Source organism: Lutra lutra, chromosome 15, assembly GCF_902655055.1.
Source record: "Lutra lutra chromosome 15, mLutLut1.2, whole genome shotgun sequence".
Classification (NCBI taxonomy): domain Eukaryota; kingdom Metazoa; phylum Chordata; class Mammalia; order Carnivora; family Mustelidae; genus Lutra; species Lutra lutra.
Window position 1 is genome coordinate 26,512,114 of NC_062292.1, and position 23,727 is coordinate 26,535,840.

A 23,727-nucleotide genomic window follows, 5' to 3' on the forward strand; every position below is an offset into this window, starting at 1 on the left:
GAAATGGGAGGATGAAAGAAAAGAGAATAGGACATTTACTTAGTAGTACATGTAAACACACTAGTATAGGTAACAGCATAGTTCTCAGTTTCCCGTTTTATTGTATTTATTTTGAATTCTCATAGATTTCCATTTGTGAAGTTAAATTGTCTACGAAATCCTGTGAGCCACTTTGTATTTCAAATTCCAGTACTGAATATAATATCTTTTTTAACTAAGTAAACTTATATAGATTATGTAAAAGTATTAAAATAAGCTTTACATATACAGTCATTTTTATTGAACTCAAAAGCCTTGTTAGGATAAAAACTCTTGTTCTGTTCATCTTGGTCTTGTCTTGGCCTTGCATGGGATCAGGAAAATAGGCACTTAGTAATTTTGTTTTTTTAAATCTTTCCACTTCCCTCTCACCAACCCTTTGGCCAATAGCAGAAAAATGCAGACTTCTCCTTTCTCTGAATTCAACACTTACAGACAGTTTCCACTGTCTATACTACTGTTTTTTCAAAGCATGGTCTTACTGATTATCTACCTCAGAATTATTAATTTCCTGGGATTTGTATTAAAAATGCAAGTTTCTAAACCTCAGACTTAACTAAGTTAATGTTTCAAAGAAGGTGAGACGCAGGAACCTCTATGGTGGTGGTTTTATTTCTTTATGGAATGCACAGATCTCTTCTTTCTTTTTATTAAATAGCCTAAAATTACATGGGAGAAACAAAGATCCCATCCCCAACACATCCAGTGTTGATCCCACCTGTGGAAATTTGTAGAGATCCAGTAATGTATCCATTGGGGATGGGGCAAAAAAAATGTTTCCAGCAGTGACCACCACAGACCTGTCCTTCATTTCAGAGGAGTAACTAGGTATTATTGTCTCAAGCCCTTCCAAGAGCCACATTAAAATTCTAAGTCTCCGTGGAATTCGGTCACTTTGGAAGATGTTACAAAGACCAGCTCCAAGGGCAACATTGTATAATAGGCTGTGATTTCCCTCTGATCTCCTCAATAGCACAAATAAAAGCTAGAACATTCTTGTAGTGCTTGTAGTAAATCAGGATCTTAAAGCTGGAGTCAAAGATGTGTCTCCCAAAAGGTAACATATCCTGATGTTTAATTAGCCAAATTTGACCAAACATTTAATTTACTAATTTATTATAAAGGAATACAATTCAGGGAAAGCCAAATAGAGAAGATGCACAGAGAAAGGGGCTGCTGGTGCTGGTGGTGGCAGTGGCGGAGTATAGAGTTTTCTTGTCCTGGGCAAACCATCTTCCTGTCACTTGAATGTGTTCACCAGCCCAGAAGCTCCAGAGTCTTCATTTTTAACACACTGCTCATGGATTCATAAGTAATAAAGAACTATAAAGTATCAGTTGTTGAGCTTTTTTTTCTTCTTATATTTGCTTTATAAGTATTTGCTGAATTAACATATTTCATCTAACTAAATTTTCAAAGACTCTAAATGGCCACAAAAAGCAGTGAGATTTGTTTAAAGATTTTACTTATTTGTTTGTTTATTTGTTTGAGAGAGAGCGTGCGTGAAGTGGGGGGCAAGTAGAGAGGGAGAGGGAGAGGAAGAGAATGTCAAGCGGATTCCGTGCTTAGCTCAGAGCCCTACACGGGGCTTGATCTCACAACTGTGAGATTGTGATCTGAGCCAAAATCAAGAGTCTGATGCTTGACTAACCGAGCCACCCAGATGCCCCACTGTTAAGTCAGTTTAAATCAGTCATTGAGCTCAGGAATTTATTCTGTACAACCAAAAGAAATTTATTATGAAATGCCATTCCTTTGATTTTTCTATTCAACTTTCGACATACTAACATCCTTATTTCCTTTTGGCTGTATCTTCCTCCAAGTCATGAAATTTAAAAATGTCTGTATTGCCTCTCCTCCCTCTCCCACTTACTTAAATCCTCTCACACTTTTCCAGCTCAATCCCTACTTTTTTGTTCCTCTGTCCTTGGTTTCTGGGTTTTAACAGTTACTAATGCACCTATAGAATGTGTCTTACCAGCTGCTACTCAAGCATATTCTTCTCTAATTGTACTTCATTTCACGTTGCCCCTGTTATCTTCCTTGCTTCTACTTTGAGAGCAAAAAATAACACCAATCGTTGTTATAATTAGTTCTACTTAGTTTTCTAGGAAACAGTTAAGATAAAATTTAAATCTCCTTAACCTAGGGAGCCTGCTTTACGTTTTTATTCAGTTTTATAAGATCATGAATATGGTGACTGTGATATACTAGGACATTCATACTTCAGACAACACCTTTTTCTTTCTTCCTTCTTTTTTTTTTTTAAGATTTTATTTATTTATTTGACAGAGATCACAAGTAGGCAGAAAGGCAGGCAGAGAGAGGAGGGGAAGCAGGCTCCCTGCTGAGCAGTTAGCCCGATGTGGGGCTCGAACCCAGGACCCTGGGATCATGACCTGAGCTGAAAGCAGAGGCTTTAACCCACTGAGTCACCCAGGCGCCCCCCCGCCCTTTTTTAAAGATTTGATTTATTAGAGAGAGAGAGAGAGAGAGAGAGAGCGTGCACAAGCTGCAGGGTAGGGGGAGCAGAGGGAAAGAGAGAAGGACTCCCAACTCAGCCCCAGGACCTGAACTGAAGGCAGATGCTTAACCAACTGTGCCACCCAGGTGCCCACCAACTGCCTTTTAATTACAAAGAAATTTAGGTTGGGGTGCCTGGCTGGTTCCACTGGTTAAACGTCCAACTCTTGGTTTTGGTTCAGATCATGATCTCAGGGTCATGAGATTGAGCCTAGCATCAGGCTCTGTGATAAGTGTGGAGTCTGCTTATGTTTCCTTCTCCCTTTCCCTCTGCCCCTCCTTGCTGCTATCTCTTTCTAAAATAAATCTTTTTTTAAAATTTAGGTATTTTATTAAGAATAATTGCCGGGGCGGCTGGGTGGCTCAGTGGGTTAAGCCTCTGCCTTCGGCTCGGGTCATGATCTCAGGGTCCTGGGATTGAGCCTCGCGTCGGGCTCTCTGCTCAGTGGGGAGCCTGCTTCCTCCTGCCTCTCTGCCTGCTTGTGATCTCTCTTTCTCTCTCTGTCAAATAAATGAATAAAATCTTTAAAAAAAAATTGCCACTTATTTGTTTGGTGCCTATAATATGTCAGTTCCTGTTTTGGTTAGATACTTTACTGTGTTTCATTTGAGTTTTCATAAAAATTCCGTGAAGTACCTAAAATTACCACTTTATAATTGAAGAAATTGAGTTTCCACGAAGGTGAAGCCAGTACCGTGACAGAACCAAAATACAGTCCAGGTCCCCGTGTCTTAAATTCATTACTGTTTCTTCTGTATTACATGGTATCCTTAAAGTAGTACAGAACTCTTGAAATAGTTTTGCCAAAGTATTATGGAGGAAATGTGCAAATAGTGCCCTTAGAAATGCACAGTGCCATGACCAGAGGCCCTCTGCAGTATTGATCGGCAGTATGGAGTAATTGTTTTCTGTCAGATATGTGATTGCAAGCACATTGTTCTTAAGCTTTATTCAGGGGCATATCCAGGGTCTGGAGGTATTGATTTGTGAGGGAAGTTATGGGTATCTAGAGATAATATTTGAGTTGTTTTGTGTCAAGGAAAATTAACGTGATTGGAGCTGGGTAATGAGAAGGGAGGAGAATTTAGAAAGCACTGGGAATAAAGGAAAGTTGGTGGACGTATGTGATTTTTTTTGGTGTGTGTATCTCAGTCCTCCTTCCCTTGTACATGTTCTTGGCAACCTTTATTCCTAGAGTAAAGACTTTGGTTTTTATATGCTTCATTTTTTTTTAATGATTCTTTTTCTATTTCTTTCGGAATCCTATTTTTTTTTCTGTAGTTTATTTGAATGCATTGAAGGGTATTTAAATGAGAATCTAATGCAGTTGGGAAGTTGCTATAGGAAAGACAGGATAACTGAAGGCTTCTTAATAATAAATCACACCAAAAATGGAACCTGCAGGAACCAACTATGTGGACAAATGGAAAAATGCCTTTTGTCTACAAATTGCAGTGATCCTACATAAACATGGAGGTCTCTGTCTGGCTTAGGACAGCTGGCTAAGTCTGATCGTTCCCCTCCATACAACCTTTAAACCAGCATTCCAAGTACTGCTTTCTGAGCTATTTTGTTTACTGTCTTGGTCAGTAAGTGTACGGAATTTTTAATAGACACCAAGTGAGGTTACTTCTGCGTCCATCTCAGTTGGGTTATAGATACTTTATGGTTTTAAGAATAGGTATTGTTTGATTGATTAAGGAACCTACAGCCAGGAAGTGGACTGAATATAGAAATACTGTTTTCTGAGAGGTCATTGACTTAACTAATCAGGATTATCAGTAGAGGTCAATCAATATTTTAGATATGAAGAAGCTAATCAGAAGTAGCTTCCATGAAGTTTCTGGTTAGAAATTGATTCGTCATTAAGAAAGTGATATTTCCAAACACAGTTTATGTAAATTTTTAAGTCTTTAACAAATTTGAGGAACGATTATTACCAGGAAAAAGCTAGCTACTAAGTAGTAACTTCTTAGCACTAAATTTGAAATCTTAGGTTTTTCATTGTGTGTGTTCTGTCAGCAGGGGAGGGACCTGCTATAGCATTGCTAATTCACAGGACCAGGGTGTGCTGTAAGCAAACCACAGCTGGGTTTATTTATAACTAATTGCATGGGTATCTGTCCTTGTTTGTGGCTTTGAAATTCCCATATATTCCTTATTCTGAACAATTACTGTATCAGACAATATTGAATCATAGCCTTATTTTTCTAAGCTCTTTAGAAATCATTAGTCTGCTCTATGTTTTGAGGAACCATTTTATTTAAGATTTTGTACTACTTGTATTATTATTATTTAAAGGTTCTATTTATTTGAGAGGCAGAGAGCATAAGCAGGTGGAGTGGCAGAGGGAGAAGAGGGAGAAGCAGATTCCCTGCTGAGCAGGGATCTGGACCTGAGTCAAACGCAGGTGCTTAACTGAGCCACCCAGGTGCCCCTCACTTAAATTATTTGTGCTCTGCTTCTTTACACAAGATATTAAAATCTAGGTTCAAGACCCTTCATCAAAATGACCTCTGAGTAAAAAATCAAGAACATAAATATTATTGAGGTCTAATTCAAAAGGGAAGAGACTGCCTTATGACTGAATCTATCTCAAGGTGTGTTTACAAATAAATATGAGAGTTGTCCTCACCATTCTTGTTATTTTCTAGGATGTTTCAGCCAAGCCCAGGAAATTAGTACTTACTTAACTTATTTAACCTTGTGTTCTTAAATCCTTTTTAAAGCATTCATCATTTGAATCTGCTTGCTACCATGTTCTTCCATTTCATCTTCCATGTAGCTATGTAGTGCCCTCACCCTTTTGCTGCCAGATCAGATATGCCCCTTAAACTCTCTCCTCCACAGTCTCCAGTAAATCTGGTAAGTGACAGCTGGTTTCTCCTAAAATCAGATGTATCATATAGGAATTGAGTGATTCTCATATATTACAGATCAGAGCTGACATAGTAATTAGAGATGGATTTATTTGAGTGTGAAGGCAAGTAAGTGTTTTGTACCAGTTCCACCAATTATACATCCTTTGCTATTTGAGGTTTTGTGGAAGCTCAGAGTTTGAGTCTCACAATGTGAATTTTAAATCCCATTGTAAGATAAAATATTTGTATCTGTAATATTCCTGTTGTACTTAAAGATTAAATGGAATTTTAACCACTTTTATGGCCAAGGATATGCTAAAATCAGGGACAGTCAGATATTTAATGGTATAGCTATGTTCGTTTTTTTCTAAAACAAGTTTGATGCCTAGTTGATCAACTAGGTTGATCCTGCTGTTAAATAGTTTTAATATCCATTCCTGAGAACAGTTTGTGTTATGTATGCTCAAAATGTGAACACAGTTTCCTTTGGATACCAAATATAAAAATGTCTTGACAGAAAAAAAATAAGCTTGAGACAGGGAAGAGAGTTGATAATCTACTGATTTCTGGAGGAGGTAGGTTTTTGGTGGAGGTAGACCTCCTTCCAGTTACTTCCTGTGTGTGTATATGTGTGTATGTTTCTGTCTACTCACATTACATTCCTAAATTGGCACTTAGACATGATTGTTGGACTACTTTGAAGTCTTAAGTTGTTGATGTATTGTTAACCTTTCAAAATGGTAAAACATCTTAGAAGAAGTCCTGCAAAGAAATTGTAGCTCAATCTGTACGTGTGTATATGGTTATTTTCCCAATGAGAGGAGCAGTTTATAATGAAATCATTTTTAATGAATGTGAATTTTCATGTAGAGACAGATCCAGTGGTAAAATTTAGTGGGCTGGTATTTTGTGTTTATAGTCATGATCACATTAGGCCCTTTTACCTTTAGATAAAATTTGAATTTCATATGCATTTATGTCTTCTCTCTGTTTAGTACTATCCTTTCTTAAATCTAGTCATGGGTATAGGAAATGTCCAGCACCTAGAGCATCATCAGTTTGCCATTAAAAAAACCTGGTCCACTTTGTCTTAGAATGATTATAAAAATATCTTCTATATGGGATGTTTCCACTATTCATTCAGAAAATCTTACTTAAAAAGCTTAAAAAGTTTGAATTTGAAAAATACGATAAGCCACCAAATCTAGGAGTCCTTTTGATTAGCAGAGTAATTCATTTTCTCTTATTAGATAAGTTAGTTATAAGAACAGGTATTTGAACCAATAAAAAAGTGAAGTATGATGTGATGAATATAATAGGTTTTATTAAAATAATTACCCATTTTATTCATTGTAAATTATGACTATATCATTCTTTTCATAATAGTCTTTATAGTTTGTGCTTACATAGGTGCCCATTATCATGTTAAGGAAGGATACCAGTGGGGAGGAAAGAGAGAGTTTGGATTTAACTGAATGATCTTAAAAAGATTTCCTTGTGATGAAGAAACTCCAAACCTCCCAGATCTGAGTTGGGATTGGCAGGGAAGAGTAGAGTACTGGCACAGCCTTATATCCTGACTGTAGAACACTCTCTTCCATCTTAGTTCTGTAGCCAGCCCCTTTTCTCCAGTGATATCACTCAAAATCTACTTCTAGGGAGATCCATCAAAGACCAAATTCTACATATAGAAAGGACTCTAGGTGTATGAAATTTGAGATGTAATATCCATATATAATATATGAGAGCTGAGGCTTTCCCATAGATATCAAATGTTCACCTAAGACTCCTTTCTCCTTGCATTCTGATTGTGTAAATTTGGGTCGGGGCCATGCGTGTGGTTTATTAAATCAGTATTCTACAAGCCAGGAATTGGTATATTGTATCAGTCTTCATATGTTGATTCATAGTTTTGCTATTCCAGAGCTTTGTATATGGCTTTGAACAAGTTAAGTCTCTTTAAGACCATGTTTCTTTTGTAAATAGAGGATGAAAATAACATTTTCCTCAATAAGACTGCCAAGTGGAGACTTAATGAAATAATTCATATAAAGCCTTTGTATAGTAACTGGCCTGTAGTGCTCAATGATTGGTTATGTGATAATGATAGAAGGTTAGTTTTTTGTATTTGGTTTTACTGTCTCTGTAAGATAGTAAAATGAGACAGTAGTAAGATGAGAATCAGATTCTAAGATTTGTCTGTCTTACAAACTCAATTCAGACAAATAATTCAGCCTTAGATTCTCTATTAACAGAGAAGGCGGGGGCCGGGGTGGATTGTAACATTTCAGTTTAAAGAGCAGGACCTCTTATTGATAGATTATAGTTGTGTGCTAATTTTTTCTTAGACGTATTTACATATATTTTATGAAGTCAGTGCTAAAAGAAAGGTCAGAGACAAAAAGAAACTGTCAGGCTTACAAATGGTGTTTATTTAGAAATCTTTGAGGATGTATTTGGGACGCATATTTGAGTATCTTTGTGTGGGCTCTCACGTGATGCCCATGTGCAGCATAGATTTATGGCTGTGATAAGGTAAATGAACACACTCTGGTCAAGTTGATGGGTTCTCCTGATGACTCATAGCCATACAAAAGTGAAATACATCTAACTCTGAGATCAGGAACAACATGAACTTGATAAAAGACAAGATCTTCTCTAAAGTGGCTTTAATAAAAGAATGATTCTGCATGTCAGGAAAGCCGCTATGGCACAATAAGATGAAGCAGCAAAATGTTAGCACTTTGAGTATGTTCCTTTTTTGTATTTAAATTATAGGGTACTGTGAGAAAGTTTGTGAAAGTTTAGGGATACTTTGAAGAAAATAAAAAGGAGTGAAGAAACTGGATAACTGACCAGTATCACTTAACAGAGCATTGATAGAAGAAAAACTGTTAAAAATTTCTATGTATTGTATTTGCATCTCAACTAAAGGGAGAGGCAGAGGATGGTCATAAAGCATCTCTAGATCATGCATGAACAAAAAGACTGAAAAGGCAAATTCAATTTAAAGTGTTCTGTGGCTATAGGATGCTGAGTCAAAATCAGATTTGGCCGTATACAGAATCCATGAACTCATATATGAAGGGAAAAGCCATTCTAATTTTCCAGATATATTTTATTTATTTAATTAATTATTTATTTTTAAAGATTTTATTTATTTGACAGAGATCACAAGTAGGGCAGAGAGAGAAAGAGAGAGGAGGAAGCAGGCTCCCCGCTGAGCAGAGAGCCCGATGCGGGGATCGATCCCAGGACCCTGGGATCATGACCTGGGCCGAAGGCAGAGGCTTTAACCCACTGAGCCACCCAGGCCCCCCATCCAGATGTATTTTAAATATAAATATCACTATTCTTCCATCCCACCCCAAAATGGAAAAAAAAATGAGGCAAAAGTCCCTATTTTATGTTTATAATCTTGATATGAAAAGAGCCTAAAGTATATATGGTCTTTTATTTGAAGTGACACTTTAGTCTTCACTCCAAATTAGCACTCCTTTCTAGCAATGAGAAGAAAGTATCAGTTCATTTAAAAAAGAGACAAAAGCTCTGTAGAGGGGCTATTAAGGAATTAACAGATATAATGTAGATTGTGAGTTGTTCTTGTTTGAAACCTAGTTTACCTTATATTTTTATATACTTCTCTGTTTATGTTTAAGGAAGATACTAAATTCAGCCATCTTCCTCCGTGTTCTGTGTCCTCTAGGGAGTTGTATTTGCAGATACTGTGTGTTGTACATAGTGATTTACCAGTTTCATTATATGAATGTTTGTCTGAAGGATTTAAATGGACATACAGTTTTAACTTAGTGGACACCTTAAGAAGAAAATTCAGTGACTGTAGAACAAACTGTTGAAGACAGACTACTTTCATTAATTTTTACTAGCTATCTCAACTGCATCTCTTACATTTAGAAGACAAATGTGAATAGTATTTCAGTGTACTTTACATTTGCCATGTCACTAACAGTGTTCTATCACTTGAAAAGAAGTCTCAGTCTTAAAAATCGTATGTCTTAGCTTTGTTTTTCTCCCAATAAAATCCTCAGAGTCCTTGTCTTCCTTAGTTTTATAACACAGACCATAAAGTTGCTTTGGGGGAGAAAATGTTTCAGAATTTTTGAGATCCTTATTTGGCAAGATTGTGCTTTTAAACATGTAGGAGGCAGGGGAGGCATGTGTCACTTATCACTTCTTAGGGTCGTAGGGTTATGATTAAGAGTACTAAAGTCAGGTTGTCAGATTTGTATTCATATTGGCACTCAATACTAGCTATGATGCTTTGGGCAAGTTAATCACCTTTGTGTGGCTCTGTTTTCTCTTCTTTGAAATCAGAATAATAGTATCTTCCATGTAATATTGTGGAACCAAATTAGAAAATATATGGAAAGTATCGGGATAGGTGAGAAACTCAAGGCAAATGACCAGGCAATAAACAATAAATGTTGCTGTCATCATCTTCAACACTTTCTACACTAACCCATATAACTGGACAACCTGCACTTGCTTTTAATTCATTAGATTTAATCTAATACATTTAATAATTTATATATTATATATCTTACAATATATAAATATATAAATAATACATCTCTCAATATATAAAATACATTCCTTTTTTAAAAAAGATTTTATTTATTTATTTGACAGACAGAGTACAAGCAGCAGGGAGGAGTAGAGGTAGAGGTAGAAGGAGAAGCAGACTCCCCACTGAGCAGGGAGCCCAATGTAGGGCTCCATCCCAGGACCCTGAGATCATGATCTGAGCTGAAGGCAGACACTTAACCAACTGAGCCACCCAGGTGCCCCATAAAATTCATTCCTAAATATATGACATATATTTAGATGGTTTACAACCCAATATAAATATTTATAAAGGGAAAGTATTGACCCTAGGTGGGGAGAAATTACTTCTAATTGGGAGAATTGTGAAGACTTTATGAAGATACTGGCTCTTGTGCTGGGTTTCATAAAAACATGCAGGATTTTAGAAGGCTTAAGACAGAAGTAAAGGACATGCCTGGACAGAAGACCATAAACCAGCATCTTTTTAGTACCATCCAGGCATTATATACTAAGTGCCATCTTAATTCAGAGTCATCACCATAAAAAAGTATATACATACGTTTGACCTCTGTTTGCAAGTGAAGTTAAGGCTCAGAGACGTTAACTGATTTACTCAAGGTACAACTAAATAAGGAGTAGTAGAGTTAGAGTTTGAATTCAGCTCTGCCTGACTCCAAAACCCACACTCTTTTAGCTACACTGCCTTCAGGCTGGAGAGCAATGTTAACAAAGATATAGATGAGAGAAACTATAATTTAAGAAACTTCTAATAGAGTAGTCTAACTAAGAAGTGGGGTAGAAACTCTGTTGGGAAATGAGAGAGGTTCCAGATGACATAGTCTTGAATGCCATACTGAAAAAAGAAATGTGGACTTTTTTATGTAGGCATTAGTAAGTTCCTAAAGTCCACTGCCCAGGGAGATGAAATTATCATGTGATCATATTTTCATAGCAATGTGTAGAGTACATTATACTGAGATCGATTAGAAGTAGTCCCATTAGGTGGGTTATTAAATAATCAGTACTTTTTTTCTGTATTCAGGTTCCTTTTAAAAATGTTAAAGTTAACCTCACATATTACAAACATATTTATTTAAGCATTTCAGTATATTGGGGCACCTAGGTAGCTCAGTAGGTTAAGGGTCTGATTCTGGGTTTCAGCTTAGGTCATGATCTCAGGGTCGTGAAATCAAGCCCCATGTTGGGCTCTGTGCTCAGCAGGGAGTCTGCTGGAGATTCTCCATCTCCCTCTGCCCCCCATCCCCAACCCCCTACTGCTCACACTGTCTCTCAAAAAAAAATTATCATCATCATAAAAGTGTTCCAGTATATTTGCTTATGAAAAACAGTTTTGGGGTACTTGCCTGGCTCAGTCAGTAGACTGTAGAACTCTTGTTCTCGGGGTTGTGGGTTCAAACCCCATGTCAGGCTTGGAGCCTACTTTAAAAAAACCTCAACTTTTGAAGTATGCTTGAGGATACAGAAATTGTCTCCCACCTACTGGCATACAAACTTTTTTTTTTCCTTTTTGTAATTTCACTTGCTTACCTCAATAGATGTGGATTTAAGAGTTTTATTAAGGCATACTATTAAAGACAATGACTAAGTGCCGTGGGGAATGTGGGAGGGGAGTGAAACATCACTGAGGGAATACAACACTATTAGGAAAAAAGTAATTCTGTCTTTTCCTTGCCATTGACTCCTTGCTATCCATAAATAAAATCCTAACTCTGGTATGAGAGAATAGTTTACATGTTTACCTCAACCTGTTATTCTAATCTAATCAGCTAATATACAAATTGACTCATAATTTGTCATCACCTCAAACACTGTTTTCCCCCCAAACTCAAAGCATTTGCATAACCATGTCCCTTTGTCTAAAATATCTTCTGTCTCTTCTCATGAGAAATTTCAACTGTTACTTTTTCATGTTTCATTTGTGGTCTTATGTATGAAGGCTTTCTTATCTCTCCCAGATAGAGGATCACTTCCTTCTTGCTTCCTCAGTTGGCCCTGTGAACTCTGTCTTTCTCTTAATAATATAGTAGTTTTCTTTTTTTTTTTTTTTTTTTAATTTATTGACAGAAATCACAAGTAGAGAGGCAGGCAGAGAGAGAGAGGAGGAAGCAGACTCCCCGCTGAGCAGGGAGCCCGATGTGGGGCTCGATCCCAGAACCCTGGGATCATGACCCAAGCAGAAAGGCAGAGGCTTTAACCCACTGAGCCACCCAGGCACCCCAATATAGTAGTTTTCTATTTCAAAGTCCATTTCCCCCCTACTCCATAATCTCAAGATCGGACATCATATCTTACTCATCTTCAGAACTCCAGTACCTAGCAGAATACCTGGCACATAATATCTGCCCTAATGATCAATGGGTGGATAGTGATAGATGAATAAAATGGCATGAAATTAATAAAACTTTATACAGAAGCCACTATCATGATATGAAAATGCTGTGATAATGGATATTTGTTCTTTCTGTGGAAACAGTTTGGACAGAGTTAACCTTATCACCTTGGAGATCAGGGAAAGCTTTTTTCAGAAGCTCTGTAAAAGCCAAGTTCTAAAGACTGAATTAGCTCCAGGAACTTGTGCAAAGGCCCTTAATGCTACAGACTTGAACTTCAGGTGGAGTTGCTTTTGAGCTCACCAAGTCATTTAATGTCAAATCCAAAAACCCATTACTAATAAACAGTCCTTTCATCTTCTCGTGATTTTTGACAGTTGGCTACCTTCTTTTTCTTAAGCTCTTACCTGGAACTATAAGCAACTTTCCCTTGGGGTGCCTGGGTGTCTCAGTCAGCTAAGCATCCGACTTTGAATTTTGGCTCTGGACACGATCCTCAGGGTTGTGAGATTGAGACCCGGGTTGGGCTCTGCATTTAGTGTGGAGCGTGGTTAAGATTCTTTCTCTCTCCCTCTGCCCACTCCAACTCTCTCTCCAAAAAAAAAAGAAGACGACGACGCAATGACTTTCCCCTAAAAACGCTCACTTATAAGATGCATATTCTTTGCCAGATATTTATATGTGTGTCTTAATAACAACTCTGTTAGTTCCCTTCCCTTCTCTTCATTAGCTCTATTAGCTCAGTTTTATTTTATAGTTGAGAAGACAGATTTAGAGAGGTTACATAACTTGTCCATGATAACGTAGTTTGGAAGTGTTAGACCATTGAACTTAAGTGTGACTCCAGTGACTGTTTATTCCACTTTGCCACTCTGGCTTATCTGTACAGTGTATTTTTGTCCACATGTTTTGTTAATTTGATTTTTAAGAATATGGATTGTCTTACATAGATCCATTTCATCCTGGGGGCCAGTTAATAATATGTCCAGAAATATAGAAGTGACCTCTGTGGAATTGCTTTTTCTGTAAGAGAAACCTAGAGACTTCTCTTAGGTGATCAAGGGGCTTAGAATTGAATATAATTGAATATAAAATATGGTTTGTCACTTTAACAAGGATGAAATCCCAAGTTTAAAGTAGGGTTGTTTATTACCTGAAACTCAAACAAGGTAGGGAGAGTGTAGAATCACCAGGTAGAAAACTTAAGATTCTTTTATATCCTGAGATAACCCTGAAGACGAGCTTGATCTGCCATGCAGTTGAAGTTCACAGTAACGATGCAAAGTTTTTCTGGAAAGATTTCACTTCTAATCACAGTAGTTACTTCAGGGACTCAGAAAAAGGGAGTGAGAGATACTTTTCTCCTATTCTTTGTACTGTTTGAATTTTTACCACATATGTATATCACCAGTTGAAGTAAACCAATAAATATTAAAAAGAAAGAAAGGTGTCACAGTGACCTCTGAGGAATGGGATGTTATTGTCTCCATTTTTTTTTTAATCCAGCAACTTATTAACTCCCTTACTAATTTTAATTATCAATTTCTACATTCCTGGAATATTCTATGTGCATAATAATATGATCCACAAGTAATGAAAGTTTAATTTTTACTTTCCCAATTTTATACCTAATTTTTATTCATTTAGTGTAATCTTGAAGGGAAGTGATGAAACCTGGCATCTTCATCTTTTTACTCACAAAAGGGAAAGCTTTTAAATACGTAAGATTTTTGTAGAAACCTTATAAGGAAGTTTCTTTCAATTTTCAGGTTGCACAGAGTTCTCACCACAAATGAAGCTGGAGTATATTGCTTTCTTTTGTACCTATTGAAGATGATTTAATAATTATCTTTTAAATATTGAGTGATAATTTTTTTCTTTTTTCTTTTTTTTTTTTTAAGATTTTATTTATTTATTTGACAGACAGAGATCACAAGTAGGCAGAGAGGCAGGCAGAGAGAGAGGAAGGGAAGCAGGCTCCCTGCTGAGCAGAGAGCCCGATGCGGGACTCGATCCCAGGACCCTGAGATCATGACCTGAGCCGAAGGCAGCGGCTTAACCCACTGAGCCACCCAGGCGCCCCGATAATTTTTTTCGAATCTTAAATCAGTTGTACCTCATTGGAATAAGCCCAACTTGGTCAAGATGTATTATTATTTTTTTTTTAAAGATTTTATTTATTTATTTGACAGCCAGAGATCACAAGTAGGCAGAGAGGCAGGCAGAGAGAGAGGAAGGAAAGCAGGCTCCCCGCTGAGCAGAGAACCCGATGCGGGGCTCGATCCCAGAACCCTGGGATCATGACCCGAGCCGAAAGCAGAGGCTTTAACCCACTGAGCCACCCAGGCGCCCCAAGATGTATTATTCATATATATTATTAAAATTGACCTGCTGCTATTCCATTTGGGATTTTTTTCATCTATTTTCATGAAAAACTTTGGTCTAGAATCTTCCTTTTTTGCATTGTTCTTGTCACATTTTGATTTCATAATTATGTTAAGTTTCATGAAAAAAATTAGGGAGTCTTCTGTGGACAAATATGTGATATTAAAAGTACTCTGTTCTTGAATATTCGACTGAGCTTGTAGATAAAGCCATGTAAGCCTGAGGTAGAAAAAAGTTTTTGACAGTTGACTTTTTTTTTTTTTTTTTTAAGATTTTATTTATTTATTTAACACAGAGAAAGAGAGAGAGAGAGATCACAGGCAGAGAGGCAGGCAGAGGCGGGGAGGGAAGCAGGCTTCCTGCCGAGCAGAGAGCCCCATGCGGGGCCCGATCCCAGGACCCTGAGATCACGACCCCAGCCGAAGGCAGAGGCTTCAACCCACTGAGCCACCCAGGCGCCCAACTTTTTTTTTTTTTTAATGCCTTTCAGATGATTCATGTTTTCTTTGTCTTCTTGCTCACTTGTGGTCAGTTTTTTGTAAGAATTTTTCTACTTGGTTTAAGTATTCAAATTTGTTAACAAAATTTTTTATTTCCATTTTTTCCTACAAAATTATTCATTCTGAGAGCAGGAGTCAGTTCAATGTAATCTTAACATTTGGGAAAAATTAAGTAAGAAAAGGGCTATATTCTGATTTTTGTTTAATGATTATCTTCCTTCGTAATAAAAGTTTATCATCAGCATTGTTTTATATTTTCAGCATGCAGATCTTAATATATTTTAAGCTTGTCCCTAAGTAGTTCATGTTTTTGATGCCACTGTAAATGGTATCTTTTTAAAATCCATTTGCTAATTATTCATTGTTAATTTATAGAAATATATTGATTTTGATACAATGACATCATATCTGACAACGCTGCTAGATCAGGTTATTAGTTTTAGCAGCTTTTTTGAAGATTTATTAAGCTTTTCTACATAGGCAATCATGTCATTTACAAATAGATAATTTTACTGCTTCCTTTCTCATCTGTTTGTTTTTTCTTTCTTTTTCTTGACTGTTACATGGGTAGGACCTCTAATAGAAGTGGTAAAAGCAAACATCCTTCCCTTGCCTCCAGTCTGGAAGAGAAAGAGTTCAGTATTTCACCATTAAGTGTGATGTTAGCTTAAAGCTTTTCATAGGAATTCCTTATAACCTTGAGGGATTTCCTTTCTGTTCGTCATTTGTTAGGAGTTCTTTTTATGAATAAGTTTTAAATTTTGTCATATTAAATTCTTTGTCAATTATGATTATGTGATTTTCCTGTTCTGTTTAAAATGGTGAATTACATTCTTTTTTTTTTTAATGTTAAGCCAACGAGAATATCTTGATAAATCCCAGTTAGACATGATGCATTATTCTTTGTATGTGGCAAAATTCTGTTTATTTTGTTAAGAGTTAAATCTGTTTGTGAAGGCATTTGGTCTGCATTTTTTTTTATAATGTCTTTCTGTGACTTTGTCTAATAAACTGAGTTTGGAAGTGTTCCTTTCTCCTGTTATTCTGACTTTATCTTTCTTCTGGGAATTTGCATCTTTCATAAAATTTATACATTTCATTGCCTGCCAATTTTCTTGGCATAAAGTTGTTTATATTTATTCTCTGTTCTTTTTAATAACTGTAGGATAATCCCCCCATTCATTCCTGATATTGTTAATTTACATTTATCTTTTTTTTTAGAGATTTATCAATTTATTTCAAAAACTAGCTTTTGTTTTTAATAATTTTTACCTATTTTTACCTTATTTTATTGATTTCTGCTTTTTATTATCATGTTTATACTTATGTCTAATTTGCTTTTTTTCTCTTCTTAAGCTATACCTCATTACATTATTGATGTTAAACCTTTCTGCTTTATTATTACAAGCATTTAGAGAGAGAATTTTCTAAGTGCTATTGTGACTAGTTATACAAATTTTGATATGGTGTGTGTGTGTGTGTGTGTGTATATGTAAGATTTATTTATTTGTCAGAGAGAGAGAGCAAGAGCACACAAGCAGGGTGAGCAGCAGGCAGAGAGAGAAGCAGGCTTCCCACTGAGCAGAGAGCCCCATGTGGGACTTGATCCCAGAACCCTGAGATCATGACCTGAGCCAAAAGGCAGACATGTAACTAACTGAGCCACCCAGGCATCCCAATATGTTGTGTTTTTAGTATCTTTTAGTTCAATATAGTTTTTCATTTCCTTGGGGGTTCTTATTTGAGTCCCGGTTATTTAAAATCTTCAAATATTTAGGGATTTTTTTAGGTGTCTTTTTGTTACTGTTTTTGAGTTTGGTTCTGTTTGGTCAGAGAACATACTTGCATAATTTCAGTCTTTTAAGTGTATTGAGATTTGTTTAATGGTCTGCCACATTGTCTTGGTGAATAGTTCACATGTACTTGAAAAGAATGTATACTTTTTGCCATTTAAGTGAGATTTATGTAAATGTTAATTTGCTCAGTTTATTTTGTTAATATTATTCAAGTCTTTTATGTCTTTGATTTATATCTGCTTATTCTTTAAATTATTGACAGAAGAGTATTGAAGTCTCCAAACACAAATGTGGACTTGTCTGTTCCATTCATTTCCATCAGTTTTGCTTTGTGTATTTTGACACTCAGTTTTAAATAACATATGCATTTAGGATTTTATAAAATTAATTATAATTAATTATAAAATATCTCTTCTTATCCTTGGCCATATTCTTTGTCCTAAAGTCTACTTTTTTGATTTTAATAGAGGCATTCCAGCCTTTTTTTTTTTTTTTTTTAAGATTTTATTTATTTATTTGACAGAGAGATCACAGGCAGAGAGGCAGGCAGAGAGAAGGGGGGAAGCATGCTCCCTGCTAAGCAGAGAGCCTGATGCGGGGCTCTGTCCCAGGACCCTGAGACCATGAGCCGAGCTGAAGGCAGAGGCTTAACGCACTGAGCCACCCAGGTGCCCTGGCTTTTTTTTTTTTTTTTTTTTTTTTTTAAGATTTATATATATATTTGAAGAGAGAATGCACGTTCATGACAAATGGAGGAGGGGGAGGGACAAGTGTAGAGAGGGAGAGAATCTTTTTTTAAGCAGACTCTGGATGGAGTACAGAGCCCAACACAGGGCTTACTCTTACAACCCTGAGATCATGCTTGACCTGAGCAGAAACCAAGAGTTGGATACTTAATCAGCTGTACCACCCAGATTCCCTGGCCATTCCAGCTTTCTTAGGATTAATATTTGCATAGTATATTTCCCCCTCCTTTTACTTTGTATCTTTGTTTTTTAAAATTAAAAGACTGTAAGTGTTTTATGGACAGTATAGAGTTGGTCTTGTTGTTTTATCAAGTCTTAACAGTCTCTGCCTTTTCATTGTATTTACACCATTTACATTTTCTTATCAGTAACATTGGTTATTTGTCTACCATCTTGCTATTTGTTTTCTGTTTATTCTATGTGTTCTATTTCCCCATGTTCTTCCTTTCCTTTCCTTTCTTTTTAAATTATTTTTATAATTCATCTTATCTACTAGCTTATTAGCTATACTAATTCTTTTTTAGTGGTTTCTCGAAGGTTCGTGATATTTCTATTTAACTTACCAAGGTCTGTCTTCAGATTATAACCCTTTATGCATTATGGAAGAATGTTAACAATAATATACTTATATTTCCCTATTTTATCTTGTGCACTTTTGCTATCATATGTGTTACTTCTGTTTATTTTATAATAACCATAATGCATTGTTAATTATTTTTGCTTTAAATGGAAAATTATCTGTTAAGAAAATTAAAAACAAGAGAGCAAGTATCTTTTATATTTACCCACATATTAATGATTTACAGCACCCTTCATCTTTTTGTTTAGATCTGAGTTTTCATGTGGTATAAGAACTTTAACAGTTTCTTACAGTGCAGTTCTGCTATCTCAGCTTTAGTTTTTTGAAAATAATCTTTTACTTTTGAATAATATTTCTAGGTTCACAATTTTCTTCTTTCATTACCTTAAAGATACTGTTTTATTGCCTTGCATTGCTTCTGATGACAAATTGGTGATGTTGTTCCTATATGTAATGTCTATTTCTCCTCTGGCAGTTTCTAAGATTTCCTCTTTCTTACACATTTTTAGCAGTTTATGATTTGCCATGATGTAGTGGTATTTGTGGGTATTTTGTGGTTTTTAGATTTGGAAAATTTTTAACTTTGTATCTTCTTATACTTTTTCTGACTCTTCTCCTCTATTTGAGATTCCAATTACTATTTGCTAGATTGTGAATTGTCTTATGGTCACACAAATGCTATTTTTTTTGTTGTTTTTACCCTTCCCAGTCTTTCTCTTCTGCTTCCATTTTGATTTTCTTTTTCCCATGTCAAATTTGTTGATGTTTTAGTCTCCACTGTTTCATCCATTGCTATGTCCGTCCTTTGAATTTTTCATTTGGGATAACAGTACTTCTCAGGTGGAGAAATTCCATTTGGTCCTTATAATTATGGGTTCCATTTCTCTTAGTAAGTTCATTGTTTCCTTTAAATACTTGAGTATAGTTCTGTCTGCATTATAAATCCTCATTTTGTTGCTTCTATTATCTTTATCATTTTGGATCTGTTTTGTTCATTGATTTTCTTTTTCCTCTTGAGTCATGCGTTTTGCCTCTTGAATGCTGTACATTGTAATTGCTTCATTGTTGAGTGTCTGGATTTTGTTGAATGTTTTTAAGAGTCTTAAAGTTTGGGGGTGTCTGGCTGGCTCAGTCAGTAGAGCGTGTGACTCTTGATCCCAGGGTTGTTAGTTCAAGCCCCACATTGGGCATAGAGATTACTTAAAAACGGGTTTTTTTTTTAAATAAGTTATAAAAAGAAAAGAGTATTAATGTTTGGGTTTTTTAAAAAGGATTTTTATATATTTATTAGAGAGCACATGTATGGAGGTGGGTAAGGGGCAGAGGGAGAGGGAGAAGCAAACTCCCCACTGAGCAAGGAGCCTGGCATGGGGCTCCATCCCAGGACCCTGAGATCATGACCTTTGCCAAAGGCAGACGCTTAACCCACTGAGCCTTTTGGGCACCCCAAAGTTTGTCTTGATAGAAGGTTGTTTTGGGGGATAAACTTGATTTTTTGACTCGTTTTTAAATTGTATTAGAGTGACTCTAGAGTAGCCGTCAGCAAACTTTTTCTTAAAGAACCACATTGCAAATATTTTAGGCTTTGCAGGCCATGCAGTCTCTGCTGCAGTTCCTCAATTCTGCTACTCTAGTGCAGGAGCAGCCATAGACAGTATATAATCAAATTATCACAGCTACATTCCATTAAGACTGAAATACCAAATACAGGCATTAGGCTAGATTTGGCCTATAAGCGATAGTTTGCTGATCCCTAGTCTAGAGAACCATTTACTTTAAGGCTAATTTAGCCTTCCTAACAAGACACGGCCCATTTGGGTACTCTGCTGAATGTTTTAGATGTTCGGGGAGGTTTCTTCACTGTGGCTGCTCAAAGCTCAAACATCCCCTAACTCGTGTGAAGTCTGGTATTTGATAATGTTATTATAGATTGTCAATAGTTGTACTTCCCCTGTTCATTGTTATTTTCCTGGCCTTGTTTAGTTTAACCCTGTTTATATGTAGTTTATTATAACAACATACAATCAAGGAAACAGACCCCCATGCAGACTCCTGGAGTGCTGCTTTTGCTTTCTCCTGTGGTACTTGGCCCTACAAACTCCAGCTGCAGTACAGATATTCTGAACTTGTTCCTGTCTCCTCAGCTTAGTAAGTCTGCTATGGTCTGCTTATAGATTCCTGCTTGAATTCCCCTTCTTGCTTTGCGGTTCGGAAGTTGCCTCCAAGCAGAAAGCCAGGGTAATTAGATGACTCACCTTCTTATAAGGATCATAGTCCAATACGGCCTGTTACCCAATGTTGTCTTAAATATTTTGTTCGGTTTTCTAGTTGCTTATAGCAGGACAGCAAATCCATTCTGTTTATTCTGTTCAAGCCATAAATGGAAGTTATTTTTTAACATATTCATTTCTTTCTCTTTTTTTTTTTTTAAAGATTTTATTTACTTATTTGTCAGAGAGAGAGAGAGAGAGAGAGAGAGAGAGAACAAGCAGGCAGAGGCAGAGAGAAAAGTAGGCTCCTCTCTGAGCAAGGAGCCCGGTGTGGACTCGATTCCAGGACCCTGGGATCATGACCTGAGCTGAAGGCAGACGCTTAACCGACTGAGCCACCCAGGCCTCCCCACCATATTAATTTCTATAGTAAAATCATTTCACATTCAGAATCATTTCTGTCAGTCTCTAAGAATAAATCCTCCAATTGCAAACTAAGCGAGCTTACTCAGCGTTGTAACATATTAGTTATAATGGCACTTTTTATAAGCAAGCTAGCAAAGAGAAAATTGTTCCAGTAGATGTTAGTTTTGTTTCAGTATACCTTAGTATAGTATCAATGGCTTCAAGCAAGTTGGTATTATGTTTGTGTATATGTCTTCTGCTTTTATAAAAGACTTACTGCTCTTTTTTCCATTATTTTTAAAAAATCTCTCTGTATTAAGAAAATAGTAGGTACATGATTAGCTTAACCCTGAGCAGAGCTTTGCAGCAAAACTGCCAATTTTTTTTTTTTTTTCAGTATGTCTAAACTGCCAGTTTTTGAGGTGGAGAGGAAAAAAATAATGAGACTTACTGGCTGGCACTTTTATTTTATTTAGCAAGTAAAAGCAGCCCACTGAGCCAGAACTTACATACATTAAGGCTATGGCAGACTTTAGCTACAGCTAAGAATTACCAGTGATTCAAAATGTAAACAAGAATCATTAAAAAACTGTAGTAATAATCTTGTGCTTATCACTTCTATACCTGTATGCTGAAGTAAAATACCTGGTTTTATTTTTCTAATGCATGCAAAAGTTAATTTATCTTATGCTAATATTTGGCTAAAAGTTTAATCCTAAATCCCTTTAAAAGTTCATGGTCTTAGGACACCTGGGTGGCTCAGTCAGTTAAACAGCTGACTCTTGATTTTGGTTCAGGTCATGATCTCAGGGTCTTAGGATAAGGCCCTGTGTTAGGCTCCCCACTCAGCAAGGAGTCTGCTTGAGGATTCTCTCTCCCTTTGCCTCTGCCCCTCACCCATTTCCGCACCCACTCTGGCATGCACTCACTCTCTCCGTCTCTCTCTCTAAAATAAATAAATCTTTATAAAAAATAAAAGTTCATGGTCTATACAGGGAGGGGCATACTGAGATGTAAAGCTGTTTTTCTTTCATTGTTTGTTACTTTGGATAGTTTTGAGTATTTCAAAGAAATTGGGACACCTGTCACCTATATATGAGTCCCCCCCCCAAAAAAAAACAATGCCAGCTGGGCAGGTGTGTTGACTTATTTGTAAATGAAATGTGTATTTCCACAGGAAAAGATATAGAGTTAACCCTTTGGTAGCATGTAATATGGTACCATCTTTAATGCCATAATAGTCTTGAGGTTAGAGACAATATTATTCATTTCGGAGCTATCAGATATCTTCCTTCTTGGGTTTAGCTTAGTAATTGTGTAAACCTCAAACTCCTCTTATGTGATAATCTAACTAGATTAGATTCTCTTATTTATATTAAGCCCAGTTTTTCATACTGTATGATAATATATCATGCTTTTCTAAGCTTTCCTTCCACCAAGAATTAGAACTATGAATTATAGAGTTCATAAAGTCTATAACTGGTAGAGGTAGATCCCTCTCTTCCCCGGGATTGAGTCCTTATCTCCACCAGCTTTCTCCACCTTCTTCATTTGTATTAAAGGTGACTAGGACCAAAGTGGCAGAGAGAGTGCCTTAGGCTATAAATTCTCACCACCCTGACATTGTTTGTTCCCACAGCAGAGGGAGCAATTCTCAGTGACTGCAACATCAAATGATGGGTGGCAGTTGCCTTCTTAGATAGTGGAGTCATTCCTCAAGCAGAAATTAGATTGATCATTGCTGTTTGTAGCTTCAGTCCTGGATGGTGTTCACGGAAGAATCATTTCTGGGTCCACTGGTGACAGTTGTGATATCACATAGCTTGTTTAAAATTCTTTCTAGAAAGAAATCCGTATGCTACCATACCATGCTTCTTTTGTTTTCTGAGGCAGGCATAAAAATTCTGCCTTTTGACCAGCTCAGAGTGAGTTATTATATTCTTTAATGATACTCCAAATTCTCTCCAACCAGCTCCTTAATTCCGGTAGCTAAAAGAGTAAATAAATCTCAAATTTATCTCTGTCTACTAACCCCACCCTCATTCCTATATGGAAGTATTAATTCTACGCTCATTTGGTCCAGAAATAGCCTGTAATTCCCCAAAGTAAAATATTGAAACTAATTCTATAGTGGGTACTCTATTACTTGTGTTACTGTTTTCAAAAATACAGGTGCTGATTTAAGTGAAAACCTCAGCCAGGAACGTATCAGTGTAGGGGAAGAAAGAGTTTTCCTTAACTCTCTTAGGGGCCCTGACTGGATCTAAAAAGTATACAAGACAGACTGACAGGAGAAAACCATACAAATTATCTAATAGAAGTTTTACATATTGTCAGAACCTTCGTAAGGAAATGGCGACCCAAATAAACAGACCTTTGTATTTTATGCTAGGTGTGATGAAGAGTGGGTTGTGGTGTAGAAATGTGGATAGATTAAGGAGTATGAGGTAATTGTTGAAAGTTGGGAGAAACTTAGCAAGTTCTATTTGTTAAGATTCTTCTTGGAATCCCTTTGTCTTTGGAGATAATGATGCTTCTTTACTCTAGGAATAGGGAAAGCACCTCTCTCACATGAGGGTTTTATGACCTGTTTCAGGGGAAAAGGATAGAGTGAGTGGGAGGTCAGGGTGACTTTCCTGCTTCTGCTGTTTTCTCAGACTCCTTCAGCTTAAAATATTCAAACATGTCAAGGTACCATATTTTGGGCTGTGTTTCCTGAACCCCATCATCAGTGATTCCCATGCTCACCCCCAGAAAAAACATA

At 36.6% G+C, this 23,727-nt stretch overlaps 1 protein-coding gene and 1 non-coding gene across 4 annotated transcripts in view; both read left to right on the forward strand.

The window, feature by feature from the left end:
- The window catches only part of COP1 (COP1 E3 ubiquitin ligase), a 250,858-nt gene that overhangs the window by 221,752 nt on the left and 5,379 nt on the right, over nucleotides 1-23,727 (forward strand). The gene's annotated exons all lie outside the window — the stretch shown is intronic.
- Nucleotides 3,954-4,094, forward strand: LOC125086482 (small Cajal body-specific RNA 3). The gene has a single exon (XR_007123220.1). It is a non-coding gene; the product is annotated as a small Cajal body-specific RNA 3 (non-coding RNA).